Source organism: Protomyctophum bolini, assembly GCF_963924005.1.
Source record: "Protomyctophum bolini genome assembly, contig: SCAFFOLD_82, whole genome shotgun sequence".
Lineage (NCBI taxonomy): Eukaryota > Metazoa > Chordata > Actinopteri > Myctophiformes > Myctophidae > Protomyctophum > Protomyctophum bolini.
This window is the reverse complement of record NW_027665693.1, coordinates 83,901-100,680: the sequence shown is the minus strand read 5'-3', so window position 1 is coordinate 100,680 and position 16,780 is coordinate 83,901.

Sequence of the window (16,780 nt, the reverse complement as noted above, 5' to 3'; positions counted from 1 at the left end):
CTATCGCACTTTAAAGGCTAACCCTAGGGTTAGGAACCGTGCGACCGTGTGCGGAGAGACACATATCAAAATGTCCGTCTCGACAAGCTATATAACATACTAAAAGATGGGACCGTGTCGACCTTTGTGGGAGGAGCTATCGCACTTTAAAGGCTAACCCTAGGGTTAGGAACCGTGCGACCGTGTGCGGAGAGACACATATCCAAATGTCCGTCTCGACAAGCTATATAACATACTAAAAGATGGGACCGTGTCGACCTTTGTGGGAGGAGCTATCGCACTTTAAAGGCTAACCCTAGGGTTAGGAACCGTGCGACCGTGTGCGGAGAGACACATATCCAAATGTCCGTCTCGACAAGCTATATAACATACTAAAAGATGGGACCGTGTCGACCTTTGTGGGAGGAGCTATCGCACTTTAAAGGGTTAGGGTTAGGGTTAGGGTTAGGCAATGGGGGTTCGCAAGATTACCGGTAATCTTACCGATAAGACCCAGGAGCCTCTGAACGTCCAGGACACAAGTATGAGACATCTAAAATTCCGTAATGGCGACCCGATTCGGAATCTGTTGTCCTCATTGATTTCTGAGCTTCCTAGCGGCAACAGCGCCACCATTTGTCTGCCATTAAAATTGCACAAAAAAATTCAAAAAAAAAAAAACTTTTGCCTACGTACTAAGTAGGCCACTGCGAATCTTTTTCCCTCTTGAGAGTTTTGTCTAAAATGTCCAGAAGGGGGCGCAACAGCGAACCCGGAAGTGTTTTGACACTTGTGTTATTTTCAAGATTTAGGGTTAGGTAATGGGGGTTCTACCGATAAGACTCAGGAGCCTCTGAGAGTCCAAAACACAAGTATGAGACATCAAAAATTCCGTAATGGCGACCCGATTCGGAATCTGTTGTCCTCATTGATTTCTGAGCTTCCTAGCGGCAACAGCGCCACCATTTGTCTGCCATTGAAATTGCACAAAAAAATTCAAAAAAAGAAAAACTTTTGCCTACGTACTAAGTAGGCCACTGCGAATCTTTTTCCCTCTTGAGAGTTTTGTCTAAAATGTCCAGAAGGGGGCGCAAAGCGAACCCGGAAGTGTTTTGACACTTGTGTTTTTTTCCAGATTTTTTTTTTTTTTTTTTAGGGTTAGGCTTAGTGTATACAAGTCTGCGGGTTAGGTTTAGGGTGAGGGTTTGAGATAGGTAGTAGTTGTAGTACTAAGACTGGTTAGGGTTAGTGTATACAAGTCTGCGGGTTAGGTTCAGGGTGAGGGTTTGAGATAGGTTGTAGTTGTAGTACTAAGACAAGTCTAAGTCCACATCAAGAAGGTTTTTTTTTTTTTTTTTTTTTTGGTTTAGTTTCTTTTTTTTTTTGAATTTTTTTTGATTTTTTTTTTTTTTTTTTTGATTTTCTTTTCTTTTTTTTTCTTTTTTTCTTTTTTTTTTAAATTTTTTTTCTTTTTTTGCATGTTTCAAGTGATTTGGGATCGACTGGTAATAGTCCCCAGTGCACTTATTTTGGTGTCCCCAAGCTCTGGGACTTAGTAAAATTTACCCCAGACCTTAGGAGTGTCGTAGAGCGACGGGACCAATTCCATTAAATCCGGCATGAAAAAGTGATTCAGAAAATGTGTTGTTTGAAAAAAAAAAATAATAATTGAGCTCTAGGGGCTGAAAAAACGTGTCTCTTTTGATTTGGCGGAGAGTTAGCAGTGTCGGAGAGCTACGAAACCACTTCCATCGGATTCGGGACGCTTCAAACATTTAGAAACAGTCTTGTTTGTGAAGACAGCAATTTTTTTGAATATCTTATTGAATTTTAAAGCTGCAAGGCCGCAAAATAAAGCCTAAAATGTCAACGCTTGACCTTTGGGTCTTCGGAGTGTCTTTGAGCGTCGGGAGTTGGCTCCCTAGACTCACTTTTTCCCGCTGAATACAGCCGTGGTGGTCTCGTGTCTCTACGATGTCGGGAAGTGGGTGTAATAGCCACTTAGCCGCCAGAAAACTTCTGTAAAAAACCGAGACCATTTTCCGACTCAGAACGACGAGGCGGACGCGCTGATATGTGTTTCCCAGCACACGGACTTACGGTTCTCTTAATTGGCTAGGGTTAGGGTTAGTTTTCAACGCGCGATAGCTCTTGAACGATACGTCCGTCAGACAAGTAATTGACGTTGGCGTTTCCAGCTTTCCGAGGCCTACGATCTGATATGTCCGCCATTGTCGTGCGACCCCCGTAGCCCCTAACCCTAACCCTAGATAACCCTAGTTTTACCTGATCGAAAGGCTTATAGGGTTACCGATGCTAAGAATGTGTTTTTGGTTGAAATGCTAAACTTAAAATTGAGTACCAGAAGCGAGCCACATATCATCGCGTTCGTCTTATCGATGGCTACGCGTGGACGTGACTAACTTTTATTTCTGACCTTTGTGGGAGGAGCTATCGCACTTTAAAGGCTAACCCTAGGGTTAGGAACCGTGCGACCGTGTGCGGAGAGACACATATCCAAATGTCCGTCTCGACAAGCTATATAACATACTAAAAGATGGGACCGTGTCGACCTTTGTGGGAGGAGCTATCGCACATTAAAGGCTAACCCTAGGGTTAGGAACCGTGCGACCGTGTGCGGAGAGACACATATCCAAATGTCCGTCTCGACAAGCTATATAACATACTAAAAGATGGGACCGTGTCGACCTTTGTGGGAGGAGCTATCGCACTTTAAAGGCTAACCCTAGGGTTAGGAACCGTGCGACCGTGTGCGGAGAGACACATATCCAAATGTCCGTCTCGACAAGCTATATAACATACTAAAAGATGGGACCGTGTCGACCTTTGTGGGAGGAGCTATCGCACTTTAAAGGGTTAGGGTTAGGGTTAGGGTTAGGGCAATGGGGGTTCGCAAGATTACCGGTAATCTTACCGATAAGACCCAGGAGCCTCTGAACGTCCAGGACACAAGTATGAGACATCTAAAATTCCGTAATGGCGACCCGATTCGGAATCTGTTGTCCTCATTGATTTCTGAGCTTCCTAGCGGCAACAGCGCCACCATTTGTCTGCCATTAAAATTGCACAAAAAAATTCAAAAAAAAAAAAACTTTTGCCTACGTACTAAGTAGGCCACTGCGAATCTTTTTCCCTCTTGAGAGTTTTGTCTAAAATGTCCAGAAGGGGGCGCAACAGCGAACCCGGAAGTGTTTTGACACTTGTGTTATTTTCAAGATTTAGGGTTAGGTAATGGGGGTTCTACCGATAAGACTCAGGAGCCTCTGAGAGTCCAAAACACAAGTATGAGACATCAAAAATTCCGTAATGGCGACCCGATTCGGAATCTGTTGTCCTCATTGATTTCTGAGCTTCCTAGCGGCAACAGCGCCACCATTTGTCTGCCATTGAAATTGCACAAAAAAATTCAAAAAAAAAAAAACTTTTGCCTACGTACTAAGTAGGCCACTGCGAATCTTTTTCCCTCTTGAGAGTTTTGTCTAAAATGTCCAGAAGGGGGCGCAAAGCGAACCCGGAAGTGTTTTGACACTAAGAATGTGTTTTTGGTTGAAATGCTAAACTTAAAATTGAGTACCAGAAGCGAGCCACATATCATCGCGTTCGTCTTATCGATGGCTACGCGTGGACGTGACTAACTTTTATTTCTGACCTTTGTGGGAGGAGCTATCGCACTTTAAAGGCTAACCCTAGGGTTAGGAACCGTGCGACCGTGTGCGGAGAGACACATATCCAAATGTCCGTCTCGACAAGCTATATAACATACTAAAAGATGGGACCGTGTCGACCTTTGTGGGAGGAGCTATCGCACTTTAAAGGCTAACCCTAGGGTTAGGAACCGTGCGACCGTGTGCGGAGAGACACATATCCAAATGTCCGTCTCGACAAGCTATATAACATACTAAAAGATGGGACCGTGTCGACCTTTGTGGGAGGAGCTATCGCACTTTAAAGGCTAACCCTAGGGTTAGGAACCGTGCGACCGTGTGCGGAGAGACACATATCCAAATGTCCGTCTCGACAAGCTATATAACATACTAAAAGATGGGACCGTGTCGACCTTTGTGGGAGGAGCTATCGCACTTTAAAGGGTTAGGGTTAGGGTTAGGGTTAGGGCAATGGGGGTTCGCAAGATTACCGGTAATCTTACCGATAAGACCCAGGAGCCTCTGAACGTCCAGGACACAAGTATGAGACATCTAAAATTCCGTAATGGCGACCCGATTCGGAATCTGTTGTCCTCATTGATTTCTGAGCTTCCTAGCGGCAACAGCGCCACCATTTGTCTGCCATTGAAATTGCACAAAAAAATTCAAAAAAAAAAAAACTTTTGCCTACGTACTAAGTAGGCCACTGCGAATCTTTTTCCCTCTTGAGAGTTTTGTCTAAAATGTCCAGAAGGGGGCGCAAAGCGAACCCGGAAGTGTTTTGACACTAAGAATGTGTTTTTGGTTGAAATGCTAAACTTAAAATTGAGTACCAGAAGCGAGCCACATATCATCGCGTTCGTCTTATCGATGGCTACGCGTGGACGTGACTAACTTTTATTTCTGACCTTTGTGGGAGGAGCTATCGCACTTTAAAGGCTAACCCTAGGGTTAGGAACCGTGCGACCGTGTGCGGAGAGACACATATCCAAATGTCCGTCTCGACAAGCTATATAACATACTAAAAGATGGGACCGTGTCGACCTTTGTGGGAGGAGCTATCGCACTTTAAAGGCTAACCCTAGGGTTAGGAACCGTGCGACCGTGTGCGGAGAGACACATATCCAAATGTCCGTCTCGACAAGCTATATAACATACTAAAAGATGGGACCGTGTCGACCTTTGTGGGAGGAGCTATCGCACTTTAAAGGCTAACCCTAGGGTTAGGAACCGTGCGACCGTGTGCGGAGAGACACATATCCAAATGTCCGTCTCGACAAGCTATATAACATACTAAAAGATGGGACCGTGTCGACCTTTGTGGGAGGAGCTATCGCACTTTAAAGGGTTAGGGTTAGGGTTAGGGTTAGGGCAATGGGGGTTCGCAAGATTACCGGTAATCTTACCGATAAGACCCAGGAGCCTCTGAACGTCCAGGACACAAGTATGAGACATCTAAAATTCCGTAATGGCGACCCGATTCGGAATCTGTTGTCCTCATTGATTTCTGAGCTTCCTAGCGGCAACAGCGCCACCATTTGTCTGCCATTAAAATTGCACAAAAAAAATCAAAAAAAAAAAAACTTTTGCCTACGTACTAAGTAGGCCACTGCGAATCTTTTTCCCTCTTGAGAGTTTTGTCTAAAATGTCCAGAAGGGGGCGCAACAGCGAACCCGGAAGTGTTTTGACACTTGTGTTATTTTCAAGATTTAGGGTTAGGTAATGGGGGTTCTACCGATAAGACTCAGGAGCCTCTGAGAGTCTAAAACACAAGTATGAGACATCAAAAATTCCGTAATGGCGACCCGATTCGGAATCTGTTGTCCTCATTGATTTCTGAGCTTCCTAGCGGCAACAGCGCCACCATTTGTCTGCCATTGAAATTGCACAAAAAAATTCAAAAAAAAAAAAACTTTTGCCTACGTACTAAGTAGGCCACTGCGAATCTTTTTCCCTCTTGAGAGTTTTGTCTAAAATGTCCAGAAGGGGGCGCAAAGCGAACCCGGAAGTGTTTTGACACTAAGAATGTGTTTTTGGTTGAAATGCTAAACTTAAAATTGAGTACCAGAAGCGAGCCACATATCATCGCGTTCGTCTTATCGATGGCTACGCGTGGACGTGACTAACTTTTATTTCTGACCTTTGTGGGAGGAGCTATCGCACTTTAAAGGCTAACCCTAGGGTTAGGAACCGTGCGACCGTGTGCGGAGAGACACATATCCAAATGTCCGTCTCGACAAGCTATATAACATACTAAAAGATGGGACCGTGTCGACCTTTGTGGGAGGAGCTATCGCACTTTAAAGGCTAACCCTAGGGTTAGGAACCGTGCGACCGTGTGCGGAGAGACACATATCCAAATGTCCGTCTCGACAAGCTATATAACATACTAAAAGATGGGACCGTGTCGACCTTTGTGGGAGGAGCTATCGCACTTTAAAGGCTAACCCTAGGGTTAGGAACCGTGCGACCGTGTGCGGAGAGACACATATCCAAATGTCCGTCTCGACAAGCTATATAACATACTAAAAGATGGGACCGTGTCGACCTTTGTGGGAGGAGCTATCGCACTTTAAAGGGTTAGGGTTAGGGTTAGGGTTAGGGCAATGGGGGTTCGCAAGATTACCGGTAATCTTACCGATAAGACCCAGGAGCCTCTGAACGTCCAGGACACAAGTATGAGACATCTAAAATTCCGTAATGGCGACCCGATTCGGAATCTGTTGTCCTCATTGATTTCTGAGCTTCCTAGCGGCAACAGCGCCACCATTTGTCTGCCATTGAAATTGCACAAAAAAATTCAAAAAAAAAAAAACTTTTGCCTACGTACTAAGTAGGCCACTGCGAATCTTTTTCCCTCTTGAGAGTTTTGTCTAAAATGTCCAGAAGGGGGCGCAAAGCGAACCCGGAAGTGTTTTGACACTAAGAATGTGTTTTTGGTTGAAATGCTAAACTTAAAATTGAGTACCAGAAGCGAGCCACATATCATCGCGTTCGTCTTATCGATGGCTACGCGTGGACGTGACTAACTTTTATTTCTGACCTTTGTGGGAGGAGCTATCGCACTTTAAAGGCTAACCCTAGGGTTAGGAACCGTGCGACCGTGTGCGGAGAGACACATATCCAAATGTCCGTCTCGACAAGCTATATAACATACTAAAAGATGGGACCGTGTCGACCTTTGTGGGAGGAGCTATCGCACTTTAAAGGCTAACCCTAGGGTTAGGAACCGTGCGACCGTGTGCGGAGAGACACATATCCAAATGTCCGTCTCGACAAGCTATATAACATACTAAAAGATGGGACCGTGTCGACCTTTGTGGGAGGAGCTATCGCACTTTAAAGGCTAACCCTAGGGTTAGGAACCGTGCGACCGTGTGCGGAGAGACACATATCCAAATGTCCGTCTCGACAAGCTATATAACATACTAAAAGATGGGACCGTGTCGACCTTTGTGGGAGGAGCTATCGCACTTTAAAGGGTTAGGGTTAGGGTTAGGGTTAGGGCAATGGGGGTTCGCAAGATTACCGGTAATCTTACCGATAAGACCCAGGAGCCTCTGAACGTCCAGGACACAAGTATGAGACATCTAAAATTCCGTAATGGCGACCCGATTCGGAATCTGTTGTCCTCATTGATTTCTGAGCTTCCTAGCGGCAACAGCGCCACCATTTGTCTGCCATTGAAATTGCACAAAAAAATTCAAAAAAAAAAAAACTTTTGCCTACGTACTAAGTAGGCCACTGCGAATCTTTTTCCCTCTTGAGAGTTTTGTCTAAAATGTCCAGAAGGGGGCGCAAAGCGAACCCGGAAGTGTTTTGACACTAAGAATGTGTTTTTGGTTGAAATGCTAAACTTAAAATTGAGTACCAGAAGCGAGCCACATATCATCGCGTTCGTCTTATCGATGGCTACGCGTGGACGTGACTAACTTTTATTTCTGACCTTTGTGGGAGGAGCTATCGCACTTTAAAGGCTAACCCTAGGGTTAGGAACCGTGCGACCGTGTGCGGAGAGACACATATCCAAATGTCCGTCTCGACAAGCTATATAACATACTAAAAGATGGGACCGTGTCGACCTTTGTGGGAGGAGCTATCGCACTTTAAAGGCTAACCCTAGGGTTAGGAACCGTGCGACCGTGTGCGGAGAGACACATATCCAAATGTCCGTCTCGACAAGCTATATAACATACTAAAAGATGGGACCGTGTCGACCTTTGTGGGAGGAGCTATCGCACTTTAAAGGCTAACCCTAGGGTTAGGAACCGTGCGACCGTGTGCGGAGAGACACATATCCAAATGTCCGTCTCGACAAGCTATATAACATACTAAAAGATGGGACCGTGTCGACCTTTGTGGGAGGAGCTATCGCACTTTAAAGGGTTAGGGTTAGGGTTAGGGTTAGGGCAATGGGGGTTCGCAAGATTACCGGTAATCTTACCGATAAGACCCAGGAGCCTCTGAACGTCCAGGACACAAGTATGAGACATCTAAAATTCCGTAATGGCGACCCGATTCGGAATCTGTTGTCCTCATTGATTTCTGAGCTTCCTAGCGGCAACAGCGCCACCATTTGTCTGCCATTGAAATTGCACAAAAAAATTCAAAAAAAAAAAAACTTTTGCCTACGTACTAAGTAGGCCACTGCGAATCTTTTTCCCTCTTGAGAGTTTTGTCTAAAATGTCCAGAAGGGGGCGCAAAGCGAACCCGGAAGTGTTTTGACACTAAGAATGTGTTTTTGGTTGAAATGCTAAACTTAAAATTGAGTACCAGAAGCGAGCCACATATCATCGCGTTCGTCTTATCGATGGCTACGCGTGGACGTGACTAACTTTTATTTCTGACCTTTGTGGGAGGAGCTATCGCACTTTAAAGGCTAACCCTAGGGTTAGGAACCGTGCGACCGTGTGCGGAGAGACACATATCCAAATGTCCGTCTCGACAAGCTATATAACATACTAAAAGATGGGACCGTGTCGACCTTTGTGGGAGGAGCTATCGCACTTTAAAGGCTAACCCTAGGGTTAGGAACCGTGCGACCGTGTGCGGAGAGACACATATCCAAATGTCCGTCTCGACAAGCTATATAACATACTAAAAGATGGGACCGTGTCGACCTTTGTGGGAGGAGCTATCGCACTTTAAAGGCTAACCCTAGGGTTAGGAACCGTGCGACCGTGTGCGGAGAGACACATATCCAAATGTCCGTCTCGACAAGCTATATAACATACTAAAAGATGGGACCGTGTCGACCTTTGTGGGAGGAGCTATCGCACTTTAAAGGGTTAGGGTTAGGGTTAGGGTTAGGCAATGGGGGTTCGCAAGATTACCGGTAATCTTACCGATAAGACCCAGGAGCCTCTGAACGTCCAGGACACAAGTATGAGACATCAAAAATTCCGTAATGGCGACCCGATTCGGAATCTGTTGTCCTCATTGATTTCTGAGCTTCCTAGCGGCAACAGCGCCACCATTTGTCTGCCATTGAAATTGCACAAAAAAATTCAAAAAAAAAAGAACTTTTGCCTACGTACTAAGTAGGCCACTGCGAATCTTTTTCCCTCTTGAGAGTTTTGTCTAAAATGTCCAGAAGGGGGCGCAAAGCGAACCCGGAAGTGTTTTGACACTTGTGTTTTTTTCCAGATTTTTTTTATTTTTTTTTAGGGTTAGGCTTAGTGTATACAAGTCTGCGGGTTAGGTTTAGGGTGAGGGTTTGAGATAGGTAGTAGTTGTAGTACTAAGACTGGTTAGGGTTAGTGTATACAAGTCTGCGGGTTAGGTTCAGGGTGAGGGTTTGAGATAGGTTGTAGTTGTAGTACTAAGACAAGTCTAAGTCCACATCAAGAAGGTTTTTTTTTTTTTTTTTTTTTTGGTTTAGTTTCTTTTTTTTTTTTCTTTTTTTTTGATTTTTTTTTTTTTTTTTTTGAATTTTTTTTCTTTTTTTTTTTAAATTTTTTTCTTTTTTTGCATGTTTCAAGTGATTTGGGATCGACTGGTAATAGTCCCCAGTGCACTTATTTTGGTGTCCCCAAGCTCTGGGACTTAGTAAAATTTACCCCAGACCTTAGGAGTGTCGTAGAGCGACGGGACCAATTCCATTAAATCCGGCATGAAAAAGTGATTCAGAAAATGTGTTGTTTGAAAAAAAAAAATAATAATTGAGCTCTAGGGGCTGAAAAAACGTGTCTCTTTTGATTTGGCGGAGAGTTAGCAGTGTCGGAGAGCTACGAAACCACTTCCATCGGATTCGGGACGCTTCAAACATTTAGAAACAGTCTTGTTTGTGAAGACAGCAATTTTTTTGAATATCTTATTGAATTTTAAAGCTGCAAGGCCGCAAAATAAAGCCTAAAATGTCAACGCTTGACCTTTGGGTCTTCGGAGTGTCTTTGAGCGTCGGGAGTTGGCTCCCTAGACTCACTTTTTCCCGCTGAATACAGCCGTGGTGGTCTCGTGTCTCTACGATGTCGGGAAGTGGGTGTAATAGCCACTTAGCCGCCAGAAAACTTCTGTAAAAAACCGAGACCATTTTCCGACTCAGAACGACGAGGCGGACGCGCTGATATGTGTTTCCCAGCACACGGACTTACGGTTCTCTTAATTGGCTAGGGTTAGGGTTAGTTTTCAACGCGCGATAGCTCTTGAACGATACGTCCGTCAGACAAGTAATTGACGTTGGCGTTTCCAGCTTTCCGAGGCCTACGATCTGATATGTCCGCCATTGTCGTGCGACCCCCGTAGCCCCTAACCCTAACCCTAGATAACCCTAGTTTTACCTGATCGAAAGGCTTATAGGGTTACCGATGCTAAGAATGTGTTTTTGGTTGAAATGCTAAACTTAAAATTGAGTACCAGAAGCGAGCCACATATCATCGCGTTCGTCTTATCGATGGCTACGCGTGGACGTGACTAACTTTTATTTCTGACCTTTGTGGGAGGAGCTATCGCACTTTAAAGGCTAACCCTAGGGTTAGGAACCGTGCGACCGTGTGCGGAGAGACACATATCCAAATGTCCGTCTCGACAAGCTATATAACATACTAAAAGATGGGACCGTGTCGACCTTTGTGGGAGGAGCTATCGCACTTTAAAGGCTAACCCTAGGGTTAGGAACCGTGCGACCGTGTGCGGAGAGACACATATCCAAATGTCCGTCTCGACAAGCTATATAACATACTAAAAGATGGGACCGTGTCGACCTTTGTGGGAGGAGCTATCGCACTTTAAAGGCTAACCCTAGGGTTAGGAACCGTGCGACCGTGTGCGGAGAGACACATATCCAAATGTCCGTCTCGACAAGCTATATAACATACTAAAAGATGGGACCGTGTCGACCTTTGTGGGAGGAGCTATCGCACTTTAAAGGGTTAGGGTTAGGGTTAGGGTTAGGGCAATGGGGGTTCGCAAGATTACCGGTAATCTTACCGATAAGACCCAGGAGCCTCTGAACGTCCAGGACACAAGTATGAGACATCTAAAATTCCGTAATGGCGACCCGATTCGGAATCTGTTGTCCTCATTGATTTCTGAGCTTCCTAGCGGCAACAGCGCCACCATTTGTCTGCCATTAAAATTGCACAAAAAAATTCAAAAAAAAAAAAACTTTTGCCTACGTACTAAGTAGGCCACTGCGAATCTTTTTCCCTCTTGAGAGTTTTGTCTAAAATGTCCAGAAGGGGGCGCAACAGCGAACCCGGAAGTGTTTTGACACTTGTGTTATTTTCAAGATTTAGGGTTAGGTAATGGGGGTTCTACCGATAAGACTCAGGAGCCTCTGAGAGTCCAAAACACAAGTATGAGACATCAAAAATTCCGTAATGGCGACCCGATTCGGAATCTGTTGTCCTCATTGATTTCTGAGCTTCCTAGCGGCAACAGCGCCACCATTTGTCTGCCATTGAAATTGCACAAAAAAATTCAAAAAAAAAAAAACTTTTGCCTACGTACTAAGTAGGCCACTGCGAATCTTTTTCCCTCTTGAGAGTTTTGTCTAAAATGTCCAGAAGGGGGCGCAAAGCGAACCCGGAAGTGTTTTGACACTAAGAATGTGTTTTTGGTTGAAATGCTAAACTTAAAATTGAGTACCAGAAGCGAGCCACATATCATCGCGTTCGTCTTATCGATGGCTACGCGTGGACGTGACTAACTTTTATTTCTGACCTTTGTGGGAGGAGCTATCGCACTTTAAAGGCTAACCCTAGGGTTAGGAACCGTGCGACCGTGTGCGGAGAGACACATATCCAAATGTCCGTCTCGACAAGCTATATAACATACTAAAAGATGGGACCGTGTCGACCTTTGTGGGAGGAGCTATCGCACTTTAAAGGCTAACCCTAGGGTTAGGAACCGTGCGACCGTGTGCGGAGAGACACATATCCAAATGTCCGTCTCGACAAGCTATATAACATACTAAAAGATGGGACCGTGTCGACCTTTGTGGGAGGAGCTATCGCACTTTAAAGGCTAACCCTAGGGTTAGGAACCGTGCGACCGTGTGCGGAGAGACACATATCCAAATGTCCGTCTCGACAAGCTATATAACATACTAAAAGATGGGACCGTGTCGACCTTTGTGGGAGGAGCTATCGCACTTTAAAGGGTTAGGGTTAGGGTTAGGGTTAGGGCAATGGGGGTTCGCAAGATTACCGGTAATCTTACCGATAAGACCCAGGAGCCTCTGAACGTCCAGGACACAAGTATGAGACATCTAAAATTCCGTAATGGCGACCCGATTCGGAATCTGTTGTCCTCATTGATTTCTGAGCTTCCTAGCGGCAACAGCGCCACCATTTGTCTGCCATTGAAATTGCACAAAAAAATTCAAAAAAAAAAAAACTTTTGCCTACGTACTAAGTAGGCCACTGCGAATCTTTTTCCCTCTTGAGAGTTTTGTCTAAAATGTCCAGAAGGGGGCGCAAAGCGAACCCGGAAGTGTTTTGACACTTGTGTTTTTTTCCAGATTTTTTTTTTTTTTTTTTTAGGGTTAGGCTTAGTGTATACAAGTCTGCGGGTTAGGTTTAGGGTGAGGGTTTGAGATAGGTAGTAGTTGTAGTACTAAGACTGGTTAGGGTTAGTGTATACAAGTCTGCGGGTTAGGTTCAGGGTGAGGGTTTGAGATAGGTTGTAGTTGTAGTACTAAGACAAGTCTAAGTCCACATCAAGAAGGTTTTTTTTTTTTTTTTTTTTTGGTTTAGTTTCTTTTTTTTTTTGATTTTTTTTTGATTTTTTTTTTTTTTTTTTTGATTTTCTTTTCTTTTTTTTTCTTTTTTTCTTTTTTTTTAAATTTTTTTTTCTTTTTTTGCATGTTTCAAGTGATTTGGGATCGACTGGTAATAGTCCCCAGTGCACTTATTTTGGTGTCCCCAAGCTCTGGGACATAGTAAAATTTACCCCAGACCTTAGGAGTGTCGTAGAGCGACGGGACCAATTCCATTAAATCCGGCATGAAAAAGTGATTCAGAAAATGTGTTGTTTTTTTTTTAGGGTTAGGCTTAGTGTATACAAGTCTGCGGGTTAGGTTTAGGGTGAGGGTTTGAGATAGGTAGTAGTTGTAGTACTAAGACTGGTTAGGGTTAGTGTATACAAGTCTGCGGGTTAGGTTCAGGGTGAGGGTTTGAGATAGGTTGTAGTTGTAGTACTAAGACAAGTCTAAGTCCACATCAAGAAGGTTTTTTTTTTTTTTTTTTTTTTGGTTTAGTTTCTTTTTTTTTTTTTTTTTTTTGATTTTTTTTTTTTTTTTTTTGAATTTTTTTTCTTTTTTTTTTTAATTTTTTTTCTTTTTTTGCATGTTTCAAGTGATTTGGGATCGACTGGTAATAGTCCCCAGTGCACTTATTTTGGTGTCCCCAAGCTCTGGGACTTAGTAAAATTTACCCCAGACCTTAGGAGTGTCGTAGAGCGACGGGACCAATTCCATTAAATCCGGCATGAAAAAGTGATTCAGAAAATGTGTTGTTTGAAAAAAAATAATAATAATTGAGCTCTAGGGGCTGAAAAAACGTGTCTCTTTTGATTTGGCGGAGAGTTAGCAGTGTCGGAGAGCTACGAAACCACTTCCATCGGATTCGGGACGCTTCAAACATTTAGAAACAGTCTTGTTTGTGAAGACAGCAATTTTTTTGAATATCTTATTGAATTTTAAAGCTGCAAGGCCGCAAAATAAAGCCTAAAATGTCAACGCTTGACCTTTGGGTCTTCGGAGTGTCTTTGAGCGTCGGGAGTTGGCTCCCTAGACTCACTTTTTCCCGCTGAATACAGCCGTGGTGGTCTCGTGTCTCTACGATGTCGGGAAGTGGGTGTAATAGCCACTTAGCCGCCAGAAAACTTCTGTAAAAAACCGAGACCATTTTCCGACTCAGAACGACGAGGCGGACGCGCTGATATGTGTTTCCCAGCACACGGACTTACGGTTCTCTTAATTGGCTAGGGTTAGGGTTAGTTTTCAACGCGCGATAGCTCTTGAACGATACGTCCGTCAGACAAGTAATTGACGTTGGCGTTTCCAGCTTTCCGAGGCCTACGATCTGATATGTCCGCCATTGTCGTGCGACCCCCGTAGCCCCTAACCCTAACCCTAGATAACCCTAGTTTTACCTGATCGAAAGGCTTATAGGGTTACCGATGCTAAGAATGTGTTTTTGGTTGAAATGCTAAACTTAAAATTGAGTACCAGAAGCGAGCCACATATCATCGCGTTCGTCTTATCGATGGCTACGCGTGGACGTGACTAACTTTTATTTCTGACCTTTGTGGGAGGAGCTATCGCACTTTAAAGGCTAACCCTAGGGTTAGGAACCGTGCGACCGTGTGCGGAGAGACACATATCCAAATGTCCGTCTCGACAAGCTATATAACATACTAAAAGATGGGACCGTGTCGACCTTTGTGGGAGGAGCTATCGCACTTTAAAGGCTAACCCTAGGGTTAGGAACCGTGCGACCGTGTGCGGAGAGACACATATCCAAATGTCCGTCTCGACAAGCTATATAACATACTAAAAGATGGGACCGTGTCGACCTTTGTGGGAGGAGCTATCGCACTTTAAAGGCTAACCCTAGGGTTAGGAACCGTGCGACCGTGTGCGGAGAGACACATATCCAAATGTCCGTCTCGACAAGCTATATAACATACTAAAAGATGGGACCGTGTCGACCTTTGTGGGAGGAGCTATCGCACTTTAAAGGGTTAGGGTTAGGGTTAGGGTTAGGGCAATGGGGGTTCGCAAGATTACCGGTAATCTTACCGATAAGACCCAGGAGCCTCTGAACGTCCAGGACACAAGTATGAGACATCTAAAATTCCGTAATGGCGACCCGATTCGGAATCTGTTGTCCTCATTGATTTCTGAGCTTCCTAGCGGCAACAGCGCCACCATTTGTCTGCCATTAAAATTGCACAAAAAAATTCAAAAAAAAAAAAACTTTTGCCTACGTACTAAGTAGGCCACTGCGAATCTTTTTCCCTCTTGAGAGTTTTGTCTAAAATGTCCAGAAGGGGGCGCAACAGCGAACCCGGAAGTGTTTTGACACTTGTGTTATTTTCAAGATTTAGGGTTAGGTAATGGGGGTTCTACCGATAAGACTCAGGAGCCTCTGAGAGTCCAAAACACAAGTATGAGACATCAAAAATTCCGTAATGGCGACCCGATTCGGAATCTGTTGTCCTCATTGATTTCTGAGCTTCCTAGCGGCAACAGCGCCACCATTTGTCTGCCATTGAAATTGCACAAAAAAATTCAAAAAAAAAAAAACTTTTGCCTACGTACTAAGTAGGCCACTGCGAATCTTTTTCCCTCTTGAGAGTTTTGTCTAAAATGTCCAGAAGGGGGCGCAAAGCGAACCCGGAAGTGTTTTGACACTAAGAATGTGTTTTTGGTTGAAATGCTAAACTTAAAATTGAGTACCAGAAGCGAGCCACATATCATCGCGTTCGTCTTATCGATGGCTACGCGTGGACGTGACTAACTTTTATTTCTGACCTTTGTGGGAGGAGCTATCGCACTTTAAAGGCTAACCCTAGGGTTAGGAACCGTGCGACCGTGTGCGGAGAGACACATATCCAAATGTCCGTCTCGACAAGCTATATAACATACTAAAAGATGGGACCGTGTCGACCTTTGTGGGAGGAGCTATCGCACTTTAAAGGCTAACCCTAGGGTTAGGAACCGTGCGACCGTGTGCGGAGAGACACATATCCAAATGTCCGTCTCGACAAGCTATATAACATACTAAAAGATGGGACCGTGTCGACCTTTGTGGGAGGAGCTATCGCACTTTAAAGGCTAACCCTAGGGTTAGGAACCGTGCGACCGTGTGCGGAGAGACACATATCCAAATGTCCGTCTCGACAAGCTATATAACATACTAAAAGATGGGACCGTGTCGACCTTTGTGGGAGGAGCTATCGCACTTTAAAGGGTTAGGGTTAGGGTTAGGGTTAGGGCAATGGGGGTTCGCAAGATTACCGGTAATCTTACCGATAAGACCCAGGAGCCTCTGAACGTCCAGGACACAAGTATGAGACATCTAAAATTCCGTAATGGCGACCCGATTCGGAATCTGTTGTCCTCATTGATTTCTGAGCTTCCTAGCGGCAACAGCGCCACCATTTGTCTGCCATTGAAATTGCACAAAAAAATTCAAAAAAAAAAAAACTTTTGCCTACGTACTAAGTAGGCCACTGCGAATCTTTTTCCCTCTTGAGAGTTTTGTCTAAAATGTCCAGAAGGGGGCGCAAAGCGAACCCGGAAGTGTTTTGACACTTGTGTTTTTTTCCAGATTTTTTTTTTTTTTTTTTTAGGGTTAGGCTTAGTGTATACAAGTCTGCGGGTTAGGTTTAGGGTGAGGGTTTGAGATAGGTAGTAGTTGTAGTACTAAGACTGGTTAGGGTTAGTGTATACAAGTCTGCGGGTTAGGTTCAGGGTGAGGGTTTGAGATAGGTTGTAGTTGTAGTACTAAGACAAGTCTAAGTCCACATCAAGAAGGTTTTTTTTTTTTTTTTTTTTTTGGTTTAGTTTCTTTTTTTTTTTGATTTTTTTTTGATTTTTTTTTTTTTTTTTTTGATTTTCTTTTCTTTTTTTTTCTTTTTTTCTTTTTTTTTAAAATTTTTTTTCTTTTTTTGCATGTTTCAAGT